The sequence below is a fragment of the Adiantum capillus-veneris genome, chromosome 7 (assembly GCF_014529385.1).
Source record: "Adiantum capillus-veneris isolate H3 chromosome 7, ASM1452938v2, whole genome shotgun sequence".
Classification (NCBI taxonomy): domain Eukaryota; kingdom Viridiplantae; phylum Streptophyta; class Polypodiopsida; order Polypodiales; family Pteridaceae; genus Adiantum; species Adiantum capillus-veneris.
The window spans coordinates 24,096,537-24,109,450 of NC_140937.1; the positions used below are offsets into that span (position 1 = coordinate 24,096,537).

The 12,914-nt window shown below is 41.1% G+C and overlaps 1 long non-coding RNA gene across 2 annotated transcripts in view; it reads left to right on the top strand.

The window, feature by feature from the left end:
• Window positions 1–7,050: 7,050 nt before the first annotated feature.
• Window positions 7,051–12,914, top strand: part of LOC147453567 (uncharacterized) — a 17,757-nt gene continuing 11,893 nt past the window's right edge. Inside the window, exons 1-2 of one of the 2 annotated variants that reach the window (XR_015188550.1) lie at window positions 7,051–7,307; window positions 8,186–8,262. This is a non-coding gene — a long non-coding RNA (uncharacterized LOC147453567). The remainder of the gene's footprint in view (window positions 7,308–8,185; window positions 8,263–12,914) is intronic. The other variant, XR_015188549.1, reaches the window with a different exon arrangement.

Here is a 12,914-nt window from a genome sequence, read left to right on the forward strand (position 1 = left end):
ATCCAAAACCAAGGTTATGCTTGTAAAGACCCTCAATGACGAAAATCCATGCATTGTATACAACAATGAGAAACTTGAAGTGGTAGATCACTTCAAGTACCTTGGCCTTGAGGTTCCATCCAATCATAAATGGAAGGATTGTGCAATGCGTCGCTTGGAAGCCGGAAAGAGGGCTTATTATGCATTTCAGAACATGTGCAATGCAGGAGAGATCAAGTGTTGGGCTCTCAAAAAGTACCTCTTTGACACATTGGTGACACCGGTGCTTCTTTATGGAGTGGAGGTGTGGGGTGGAAGCATCAGGAAGTCTACTTGGAAAGAGTTTGAGAATGTTCAAAAGCATTTTCTCACCAACTTTCTCCAAGTCAAGACACAAACACCCTACATGCTCTTACTTCTTGAGTCCAGATCGCTTCCCATTGAGGTCTTGGGCATGGAAAGGGTTGTGGAGTACATGCGTAAGACACAACGTAGCCCTTTGCATCGACTTCCTAGAATCGCATATGAAGCAAGTCAAAAGGTTCAAAAGACATGCAAGAGCAAAATACTAAGTTCGGGGTGGATGCTTGATATCAAGAAATGGTTTGGAAGATGGGATGCATGTCACTTGGTCAAGGATGCGTCGATCAACTCCCAAGTTAATGAGGCCTTCTTACAACGCCAATGTATCATGGCTTGGGAGAAATCCGGAGGTTCTCGCTTCAGCCATTACACCACACACGTTGCCCCAAACTACAAATCTCTCTTCTTCTCGGAACGAGGTAACCGAACCCATTCCTACATCCTTGAACCCATCCCGTTGAGTGCGATCCGCACCATTGCCTCCATTCGTCTTAGCTCCCATTCTCTACGCTGCGAGATAGGACGTTGGGGCACTGGCGAGGAGTGTCATCGACTTTGCACCTTATGCCCTCGTCAAGTGCGAGAGAGTGAGTACCACACACTACTTGAGTGCTCAGCTTTTGACCACATTAGGTCCTCTTTTCCCCATATATTCAGCCATGAGCTCTCCCTACATACCTTCCTCTCCCAACCACGATGTGGACTCTCTATTGCGACGCTCATTTCAGCGTTTTTTGAGCATCGAGAGTCACTTATGAACTCCACCCACACCACGTGACATGTTCATTTGGTCCCATAGGTCATATTTGACCTCCCAGGACGATAATAGAACTATCTATCTATCTATCTCTCTCTCTCTCTCTCAAAAAACGCAGCCGTTTTTTGACCTAGTAGACAGCAGTCCACTCTTTTGATCATAACTTCTTCATCCGAACTCCGATTCGGGTGATTTATAGCCTCAATCGAAGAGCACGAAGTCCTCTACGCATTGATGTAAAGACAGAAATTTTCAGAGTTATGGAAGGCGTTTCTGTAGCAGCATTTCCGAAGTGAGCAAGTTCAACAAAATTGATTCTCATCTCCTATTTTACATACAATGTCTTCCGGCACTCGCAAGGGTTCTTCTTCTTCAACAAGGTCCACAACCATTGTGGAAAATGATCCAAAATCTCCTAAGTGTGGAGATAGCAACACAACCACTCAACCAACGACATCGAAAACCATGATCATGGCATACTTGGTATCATTGCAAGAGACCGTAAACAAACAAGGCAAAGACTTACGAGCACTTGCAATGGAGAATGGCACACTAAGGGTACTTGTGGTTGAGAACGAGAATCTCAAGAGGACACTTGAGATGCAAACAACACGTTTGATGCAACTTGAAGAGGAAGTCAAGGAATGTAAACGCTCTCTTGTGGACTTGAATGCTTTGAAGGAGCGGATGAGCAAAGTAGAGCATGACCATGTATTGAAAGAGGAGAAATTTGACACTATGAGCCGGGATGTATGCGACATGAAAAGTGTATGCACAAACAAGTCTTGGGTTGATGTATGTGGTAGCAATGTAGTTTCTAATTCCTCACTCATGCAAGCTATGGTTCAAACAAAGAATGTTGAGAATGTGGATGTGGAGGAGTTGAAGGAACGGGAGCGACGTTCCAAGAACATTGTTATTCGTGGAATTCCCGAAGAGAAGTTAGAGACACCTCCTTATCTTGCCATTGTTATTGAAGATTTCTTCAAAACCCACTTTGCTATGTCCGGAGTTATGGTCTATGGAGCACATAGAGTGGGGAGGCAAGGAGCTCCTCGCTCGGGAGAACGGCCAATTGTATGCACCATGCCGGATGAGACCAAGCGAAAGATTATCCTTGATAATAGTTGGATCTATTTGAGAGATACAAAATGTTTTGTATGTGAAGATCGCACTATTAAGCAACAAAATATGCGTCGCAAGGCATATGAGGAAAAGAATAATAAAAACAAGGAGATCTCTAATGAAGAAAATGTGCCCAAGGAGGAGGCAAGTCTCTCAAGCAAATAGGGATGCGTGACCTATGAGACCGAGTTACAATTGAAAATATGCTTTTGGAATTGTAATGGATACCCATGGAATGCGGGGGTTGGCATTGATGAACTAACAAGCAAAGCCGATGTTGTACTTCTTGTTGAAACTTGGGAGCATGATACACAAAGGATTAACGGCTTGGAGGATTACAATGTACATTCATTGATGTGGTCAAAGAATCTCAAGCAACGAAGAGGACAAGGAGGGTTAGCATGTATGGTTAAGAAAGGATTGGAAGATTTTGTATCAATTGTGTCAGATGACAAGTACAAACGTTATATATGGCTGAAAATTATGACACCAAAAAGAGCACCCATTTTTGTAGCCGGTTGCTACATTCCTCATCATGATTCTCCCTTTTATGCTTGCATGGATAGAGATCAACCATTTTCTGATTTGGAAGAGGACATTGCTTATTTCAAAGGTGAAGGTGATGTTATTGTATTTGGGGATATGAATGCTCGCACAAAAACATTGCAACATGATACTCAACAATTTGATATGCCATACATTTCAAGGGAGTTGGAGGAAGTTCACTTGTATGATTGTACTTCAATGGATGAGAAAGAGCCGGATCACTATGGAAAGTTACTTTTACACATGTGTAATAACACGGGTATGCTCATTGCCAATGGTGTATATTTGTGGAGTGGAACCAATGGATTTACATGTAGGAGACATAATGGGGATAGTGTGATTGACTATATGCTACTCTCTGAAGCCATCATGTATCGCATAAAGAGTTTTATGTTTGGTCAATGGACCCCGGAATCCGACCATCGCACCTTATGTATTGACCTTTCATGTGGAGAAGGAACTAAGCATGATAATCTCAGCCAAAGGAAAGAGAAGTTATCACTATGTATGGATTTCAAACGGGCACCAATGTACATTGAAATGGTTGAGCAAAAATTATGGATGACAAAGCTTCAATGTGATGCACCATTGGAAACTAAATGGGAAGCTTTCAAGAAAGCTATTTGTTCTTGTGCGGAAGAATGCTTTGCCATAAAGCATCTCCATGGTATCAACAAAGATAGATCACGCAAAAGGTGGTTTGATAAAGAATGTCAAGATGCTCGAAACTCCTTGATAAAGCTTGATGCAACTAGGGACAAAGACAACTATCAAAGTCATTTGCATACATACAAGGCATTGATTCAAAAGAAGAGAAGAAGATGGGAAGTAAAGCAACAAGAATTTCAAGTCCAAGAAAAGGCACATGCATGTGGAAGATTTTGGAGAAACTTGAGAGGCAAGCGGGTTGAGAATTTTGGTAACTTGAGTCTAGTGGATATGTACACACATTGTAGGCAATTATATGAGCAAGAAAATACTGAAAAAATGCCATTTTATCGTTCACTCCCATGTATGCCGTCTTTTTTTACTATTGAGGATGTATGCGGTGGGCTTGAAAAGTTGGCCACTCGCAAAGCGGGAGATCTTCAAGGTATCAAGCCGTAGATGATCAAATGGACGGGAGATTTTATCCATGAGTGGATGTGTGATATGTTCAACCTTGCACTTCAACATGGTATGCCTTATGATTGGAGTACTAATTGGGTTAAGCCTTTGCATAAAGGAGGGGATGTAAAGAATGTAAGCAACTACCGGACTATAATGATTGGGTCTCTTATGGCAAAGTTGTTTGGGTGCATAATGGAGATTAAATTAAGTGATTGGGTTGAAGAGAATGACAAGCGTGCAAAGGGACAAGCGGGTTTTCGTCGATGCCATAGCACCATTGATCATCTTGTCACTCTTCGTGTTCTCATGGAGGAAAGTCGGTTGAAAGGCAAGCGATTGTATTGTTGTTTTGTGGACTTTAAGAAAGCCTTTGATATGATTCCACGTAACAATCTGTGGAGAAGGATGGAAGAACTCCAAGTGCCAAGTGAGTTTATGCTTGCGGTTTCTCGAATCTATGAGAAGGTGATTTGTCAATTGCGCATGGGAAGAGAAATTTCAGAAATTTTTGTAAGCACTATTGGGGTTAAACAAGGATGTCCATTGTCACCAACTCTCTTTGGTCTATGCATCGATCAATTGGAACAAATGGTACTTGACTTTATGCAAGAAAAAGGCATTGAAGAGTGCTTTTGTTGTATGCGGATGATGTAGTGCTTCTAGCACACACTTTAGAAGATGCACAAAAGCTTATGGTTGTCCTTGAGAACTTTTGCTTGCATAGTGGGCTGATTGTAAATGAATCCAAAACAAAGGTTATGCTTGTGAAAACCAACCATAAGGAGAAGCCATGCATTGTGTACAACAACGAGACACTTGAAGTTGTTGAGAGCTTTAAGTACCTTGGCTTTGAGGTTCCATCCAATCACAAGTGGCATGAATGTGCTATGCGTCGTTTGGAAGCGGAAAAGAGAGCATATTATGCATTTGAGAACATGTGTAATGCGGGAAACATCAAGTGTTGGGTTCTCAAGAAGTATCTTTTTGATGCATTTGTGACACCGGTTCTTCTTTATGGAGTTGAAGTGTGGGGCGGGAGCATCTCAATGTCTACTTGGAAAGAGTTTGAGAATGTCCAAAAGCGTTTTCTTACAAACTTTCTCCAAGTTAAGACACAAACACCATATATGCTCTTACTTCTTGAGTCGGGATCTCTTCCAATTGAGGTTATGGGCATGGAAAGGGTTGTGGAGTACATGATAAAGATGCGTCAAAACCCCTCACATCGACTTCCTACAATTGCATGGGAAGCAAGCAAAAAAGTTCAAAAGACGCATAAAAGCAAGATCTTGAGCACGGGATGGATGCAAGACATAAAGAAGTGGTTTGGGAGATGGGATGCATTACACTTGCTACATGATGCTTCAATTGACTCTCAAGTGAATGAAGCTTTTCTACAACGCCAATGTATTATGGCTTGGGAGAAATCCGGTGGGTCACGCTTCATACATTACACCACCTATATTGCCCCCAACTACAAAACCATGTTCTTCGCTGAGAGTGGAAACCGTACTCACACTTACATGCTTGAGCCTATTCCCTTGTCCGCGATACGCACTATCGCAGCAATTCGGCTTAGCTCCCATTTCCTTCGATGCGAGATAGGGCATTGGGGCAATGGAGAAGAGTCAAATCGATTGTGCACATTATGCTCACTGCAAGTTCGAGAGTCTGAGTACCACACACTACTAGAGTGCTCAGCTTTTGATCACATCCGAACTTGCTTCTCTCACATTTTCAGCCATAACTTAGACCTACACACTTTCCTCTCCAAGCCGAAGTGTGGGCTCTCCATTGCGACTCTCATCACTACAATTTTGGAGCATCGAGAGTCACTCATCAACCATACACATACTACATCACATGTAACTTTGGTCCCATAGGTCATATTTGACCTCCGAGGACGATAATAAAATCTCTCTCTCTCTCTCTCTCTCTCTCTCTCTCTCTCTCTCTCTCTCTCTCTCTCACACACACACACACACACACACACACATACTTTAATCAATGAAGATTAAGACACTGGAGGAATCCCTATCATGCTGACATTCGGCTTAAGTAGAACTCACGTCCTCTCTCTCTCTCTCTCTCTCTCTCTCTCTCTCTCTCTCTCTCTCTCTCTCTCTCTCTCACAGACACACACACACACACACACACACACACACAAATCAATAAGGATTAAGATATTGAACGAATTCATATCATGCTGACACTCACCTTAAGAGAAACTCACACTTAGAACTATGCAGGTTACAAGTCTTGGCGGTGACACGGCTTGAGCAGCATCAAAGCTAATTTGGAATACCACTAAACAACGGTATACAAGATGTGTGGGGTGATCGGAGATAGATACACAAAAATCTCCAAGAATGAAGTGAACCTTGATGCAATTACGATTTTGATGTATGGAATAGCAGAGCTCATTATCACGAGCATTGGTTTATAAAATCATTAAAAAAAAGGATTGTTTCTTAAAATGTCTCTCACATCTTGTCTTTCAAAACATAGCCCATTTTTTTGGATATGATTTTATTAGAATAATCTACTCACATATAGAAAAAAAGCGGTAAATAATACTGACTATGCCTTGATATCTCCCGTGATCTACCATTGGAAATAGGTTTGTGTAGAAATGTAAACCAAACAGCAAAGACAGGTATGGTAATTGGCTCCGTGCCTGGTCTGTGGGTGTCAGTGGCATTTGATGACAAGGAAAATCACCACATATTAACATTTATATAATATACATTTTTGTAACCATTTGATTTTCATATGTGTGATAGGTTGGGGGCATCAAACTTGCACTTGCCTAAATGAACATGGAGAAATATTTTGGGTTGTTGAAGAATATATGGTGTTATGGTGGCTATGATAAGCCGTAGGTATCTGGCCAAAACTAAATAAGGACACATCATTTTTAAATACACATGTAGTGACTCTGGTTTTAGGTCGTGGACCACTCTGCACATGCGAAGCCTTCATGCCTACCTTGTTTCTGGGTCGCAATCGCGAGCTACTCTGTGGTATGATGACTATAAGAACATGATGTCGATGGGAACAAAAAACGCAGGTCTGCATATTTGGTATATACGGCCCAAGCCAAGTGTTTTGGCACACTCCAAAAAAACCTGCAACACACGACGATTCTGCACTTTTTGCAGTTCGGCACATTAGCCCTTCTCCATCACATAGAGCAACCGCCGGGCTACGCATCGGAGCCATTTGTCTCCTAGTACACACACATACTCTCTGCTAAGCACACAGATCAACGGAAACAACTGATCTCTTTACACACCTGGCCGCATATGATTTTACATTGTCAGCTCTGAGAACATTACTACAAGCGGGAGACGAACACGACAAGGCTTTGTTGAGTTTTCTCGGATCTTTTAACTTCCTTGGATTGAGCACATCTAAACTTCAAGAGGTAAGACTTACAATTTCTTTTGAGGAATTAGGCAAATGAACTTCTGGTTATTATGGTGGTTGATAAATGAAAGTTTGGGAGCGATATGTTGATCATGGAACACAATAGGATAGAAGTTATGGCTTCAATGATTAACATTCTATGAATGGATGTATTCTGGTTTTTTAGTATTTGATGAGCAAAGGATATAATCGGTTTAAAACACGATTATTTTAGTTACAATGGGTTTCTGTTATGCTTGACTAATTGTAATGGTTCTTGACATACTACACAAACTGGTATTGTCCAAATAACACACAAAAAACAGTTCTCAAAAACTGTTTGCTGCATATTATGTGTCTTCGTTATGAGGGTCGCTGGCGACTATAAGAAGCATTGGTTTGAAGTATTTACTGATTTTCTTGCATTCAGTGGAGCTTATGGCATTTGGAGGTTATGGAATAAAGGTTTTTTCTTATATCGATTGAGTATCTTCGTATTTCTGTGGGATCTCTCGAATTTGGAAGCTCTGAAATGGATTAGTGTGGGTTATTTGCTTAGTCTCTTGCATTTGGTGGGTTGGAACTCTGGAAAGGTTTTTTTTGGGGTATTTGCTGAGTTTATGGCATTCGGTATTGGTAATATCTGATGAAGACGCGTTTAATCTATTGGGTATACCGATTTTCATAAAATCCTTTGTTCATCAGATAGCCGGTACCATTGTATACTGTGTCTAGAAACATATGGTAATAGCCAGCCAGCTAGTTTGGAATCAGATATTTAATACAAATTGTCTAAACTTTGTATTGAATATGTTGGATATAAATTTCTAAATGACTCATATTTTTGCACAACATAAAATGTCTGCATATGTCTCGTGAATTGGTTTTATGTTTTAGACAAGAATCATCTCAACAGAATACAAGCCTTGTGAAGACTATCACCAGAGATGGCCGCTCCTTCTTCTAGCAACCAGGTAGTGTTTATCACTACTCACGCATATGCTCACAGTTTATGTATTAACACATCTCACACGGACATGGTTGACACAGGAGTACTTCAGAATGATTACGGGTTTTTTTTTTTTTGTTGTAAGTCACATTAAGAGTCTCCTCTACATATTTTGGTAAGTTTGAGTTGAATTGGGGAAAGATTGGGATGGTTGAACCAGTTTATGGATGGTGTTGAATTTGATTTTTGAAAATAGTTCTATAAACGAGAAGCTGCCCAAATTTTTATTTGGTATGGATATCAAAAATGGTTTGTCGCATGTCACATAACTTGAATCGTTTTTAGCATGATGATTTGTCTCTTGGGTATGGCAGAATTATGTTTATTTTTTATGACACTGCTACGGATAGGATGCCAAAACCTATTTGGCGTTTAGATAAAAAACTTCTGAAATACAGTAAGATAAGCTAATATAGGACCTTGATAGGGGCAACTAGGTTTGCACTATCTACACATACACGTAATCCAAGCGTAACAGAACTCGTTCATGTTGAGATATAGGAGATAACTGTAGATACAATGGAGGTTGTAGCTTCCTCTATCTCTCCCTCTCAAACAATCTCTATCTCTCTCTCTTGTGTTCTTTCACTCTCTCACCCTAATCACAGCTATCCTCTCCTCTTCTCTCTCTCCTTCTCTCCCTTTCTCTCTCTCTCTCTCCCTCTCCCTCTATCCCCATCTCCCTATCTATCTCTATATCTCTCTTTTCATCCCTCTCTCTATATCTCTCTAATTCCCTCTCTCTCTCTCTCTAATTGTATATCTATATATGTCTCTCTCTTTCGCTTTCTTTCTCTATCTATGGTTCTTGCGCTCTCTCTCCCTGTATCTTTCTTTCTCTAAATCTCATCTCCATCTATATATTTCTCGACCTATATTTTACGCAGTCTCTCTCTCTTTATAGCTATGAATGTTCCACTAGGAGCTCCCCTCTCTCTATACATAACCCTAGCTCCTATTCTCTCTATCTGTTTAGGTCTATCGTTCTATACATGTTCAAAAATTGAGAATTGGTTAGATTTTTTTCTATATCTGTATTAATAATAACCCTTGATCCGGATAATTGACTCTCATTTCAGACTACCTTGAATAAGGTGATTCCATCATCTGACCAAGAGAAGGAAAAACTCCGCAAACGCGGCTTTCTACCTAATGGAAAACCTAGGCCATCTGCTGTACGGGATTATCCAGAGGGCTGCACACATGTACAATCCATCATGCGTAACCTGTTTGAAAATTCAAACACCATGATCATGGAAGCATTGGAACCCTCCAATCAAATAACCATCAACAAGTTAGAGGCAAGGCAGACAACAAGGATGCGGGTGATTATTGATCCCACAAAATTAGGAATAATAAATGAGAAATTGAAGGCGGCTTGTAGAGACTATGTATCTCCTAAAGAAACCCAATTGATTGTATGCAATAAGTGTAGTACATCCCTTGGAAAGAGAAAAGGTGATAAAAAAGGTACGAAGAGAACTTACTACCATAGGGAGGCCAAGAATCTACCCACTAACTTTTACAATGAGGGAGAATGAGGGAGGGACTTAGAATGGTGTTGACAGCGACGATAATAAGCGGAAAGAGTCGCTTGGATACATGTCTACCCATTCAAGGCATGCTCGTTGCTAACTTCCATGGTTTGTTTGGATGGCGATAGGTATAGGTTCTTTCCTTACATCAGCTAGGAAGCTCCGATCAACTCCTGCCAAAATAAGTGTACCAAACTGTTAGCAACAAATAATATATTGTGTATTGTAATTGTCATTGTCAATTGTCATAATCAAGGATAAAATTGTCAAAGTCCAGTCTGGTATATGATTTGGAAAATGGGACTGTTTCTCTCAACTCTCTCTCTCTCTCTCTCTCTCTCTCTCTCTCTCTCTTTGTGCCCCCCTCCCTCCGTCCCTTGCTCCATCCCTCCCTCCCTCCCTCCCTCTCTCTCTCTCTCTCTCTCTCTCTCTCACACAGCCGTTTTTTGACCTAGTAGGCAGCAGTTCACTCTTTTGACCATAACTTGCTCATCCGAACTCCGATTTAGGTGATCTATAGCCTCAATCGAAAAGCACGAAGCCCTCTACGCAGTGATGTAAAGACAGAATTTTTCTGTGTAATGGAAGGCTTTTCTGTAACAGCATCTCAGAACTGAAAAAACTGTCAAAACTTTGCGTTTTTGTTGCCGACTTGAAGGCAATGTCAGACAAAACTCGCAAGGGTGGAAAAGCCACACTCGCCATGGAGAATGATGCAAAATCTCCAAGGAATTTGGATGCTAATCCAACCACATCGTCTACAACAACGGAAGCAATGATCATGGCTTACTTGATCTCGTTACAAGATACCGTCAACAAGCAAGGTGAAGAGTTGCGCGCACTTGCAATGGAGAATGGTACTTTAAGAGTTCTCGTTGTGGAGAATGAGCACCTCAAGAAGGTTCTTGAAATGCAAACAACACGCTTGATGCATCTTGAGAATGAAGTTCAAGAATGTAAACGCTCTCTTGTGGACATGAATGTAGTGAAAGAGCGCTTGAGCAAAGTTGAGAGTGATCATGTATTGAAAGAGGAAACGATAGATACAATACGACATGATGTATGTGAGATGAGAAATGCATCCAAATCATGGGCTAATATATGTAAGGATAATGTGGTTTCTACATCTCCTATCACGCAAGCCGTTGTCCAAGCAAAGAATGTAGAGAATGTGGACACTCAAGAATTGCAAGAACGACAAAAACGCTCAAAGAACATCGTCATTCGTGGAATCAAGGAGGAAAGCATGGAAACACCCCAATCTCTTGCGGTTGCTATTGAAGAGTTTTTTGCTACACACTTTGGCATGTCAGGAATCATGGCTTATGGTGCACATCGAGTTGGAAAACAAGGAGTCCCTCGCTCGGGAGAAAGACCTATTGTATGTACCATGGTTGATGAGGTAAAGAGAAAGATCATCCTTGACAATGGTTGGATCTACCTCAAAGGAACGGGTTGTAATGTATATGAGGATCGCACTCTTATGCAACAAAATGTACGTCGCAAAGCATACGAGGAAAGAAGCAAGAAGGTTAAGGTATCATCTCAAGAAGAAAAGGCACTTGAGGAGGATGCAAGTCCACCCAACAAATAGGGACACATGATCTATGAGACCAACTCACGCTTGCGAATAAGCTTTTGGAATTGTAACGGGTATCCATGGAATGCGGGAATTGGCATTGATGAGCTTACCAATGACTCCGATGTGATACTTCTTGTCGAAACATGGGAGCATGATGCGCAACGAATTCTTGGATTTGACAAATACGATGTACATTCTTTGATGTGGGCCAAAAATGCAAAGCAACGAAGAGGCCAAGGAGGCGTAGCATGTATGACCAAAAAGGGTTTGAAAGATGTTTTCATTGTCAAAGAAGATAAGTATAAACGCTACTTATGGCTGAAAATCAGCCCACCAAATGGTCAAGTCATGTTTGTGGCCGGATGCTACATTTCTCACTATGACTCCAACTTTTATGCTCGCTTGAATATGGATAGAGATCAGCCCTTTGTTGAACTAGAGGAAGACATTGCTCATTACAAGGATCAAGGTGAAGTCATTGTTTTTGGAGACATGAATGCTCGCACAAATATGTTACAACACGACACACAACAAGTCGACATGCCGCATGTATCAAGAAGAGTGGATGACTCATACATGTATAATCGAAGTTCTAATGATGCAAACGAAGTGGATCACTATGGAAAGTCACTTCTACATATGTGCAATAGTACCGGAATGCTCATTGCAAATGGTGTATCTCTATGGCAAGGCACCAATGACTTTACATGTAGAAAGCACAATGGTGCTAGCGTGATTGACTATATGTTGTTCTCGGAAGCCACTCTAGAATGCATACAAAGCTTTACACTTGGTGAATGGAATCCGGAATCGGATCATAGGATGTTATGTATTGACCTCAAGTGTGGTAAACGGCCCGAGCATGTAGCCTCCAATCATGATGTGAATCATTTGTACCTACGTCTAGACTTCAAACGAGCACTTATATATGCTGATATGGTGGACCAAATGTTAAGCATGATAGAGCATCAAGGGAGCCCAACATTAGAATGCAAGTGAAAAGTTTTCAAAGAAGTAATTTTCTCTTGTGCGAAGGAATGCTTTTCGGCGAAACACATGTCTTGCAAAAAGTCTAAGAAGGGTAGCACCAAGAAGAAATGGTTTGACATGGAATGTAGTCAAGCCCGAAAACACTTGCTAAGATTGGATGCAATCAAAGACAAGGAAGTTTACTTGGAATGTTCACACACATACAAAGCACTTGTTCAAAAGAAGAGGAGAAGGTGGGAAGTCGAAAAACAACTTCTTTTAGCACAAGAGAAAGCACATGCATGTGGCAAGTTTTGGCAAAATCTAAAAGGCAAGCGCGTTGAGAGCTTTGGTGACTTGACTCTTGAGGATATGTATATGCATTGTAAGAACCTCTATGAGCAACCCAATGTTGATAAGATGGAGGGTTGTAGCTCCCTTCCATTTATGTCTCCCTTCTTTACCATTGAAGATGTATGCCGCGCGCTTGAGAAACTTGCTACTCGCAAGGCAGGTGACCTTCAAGGTGTA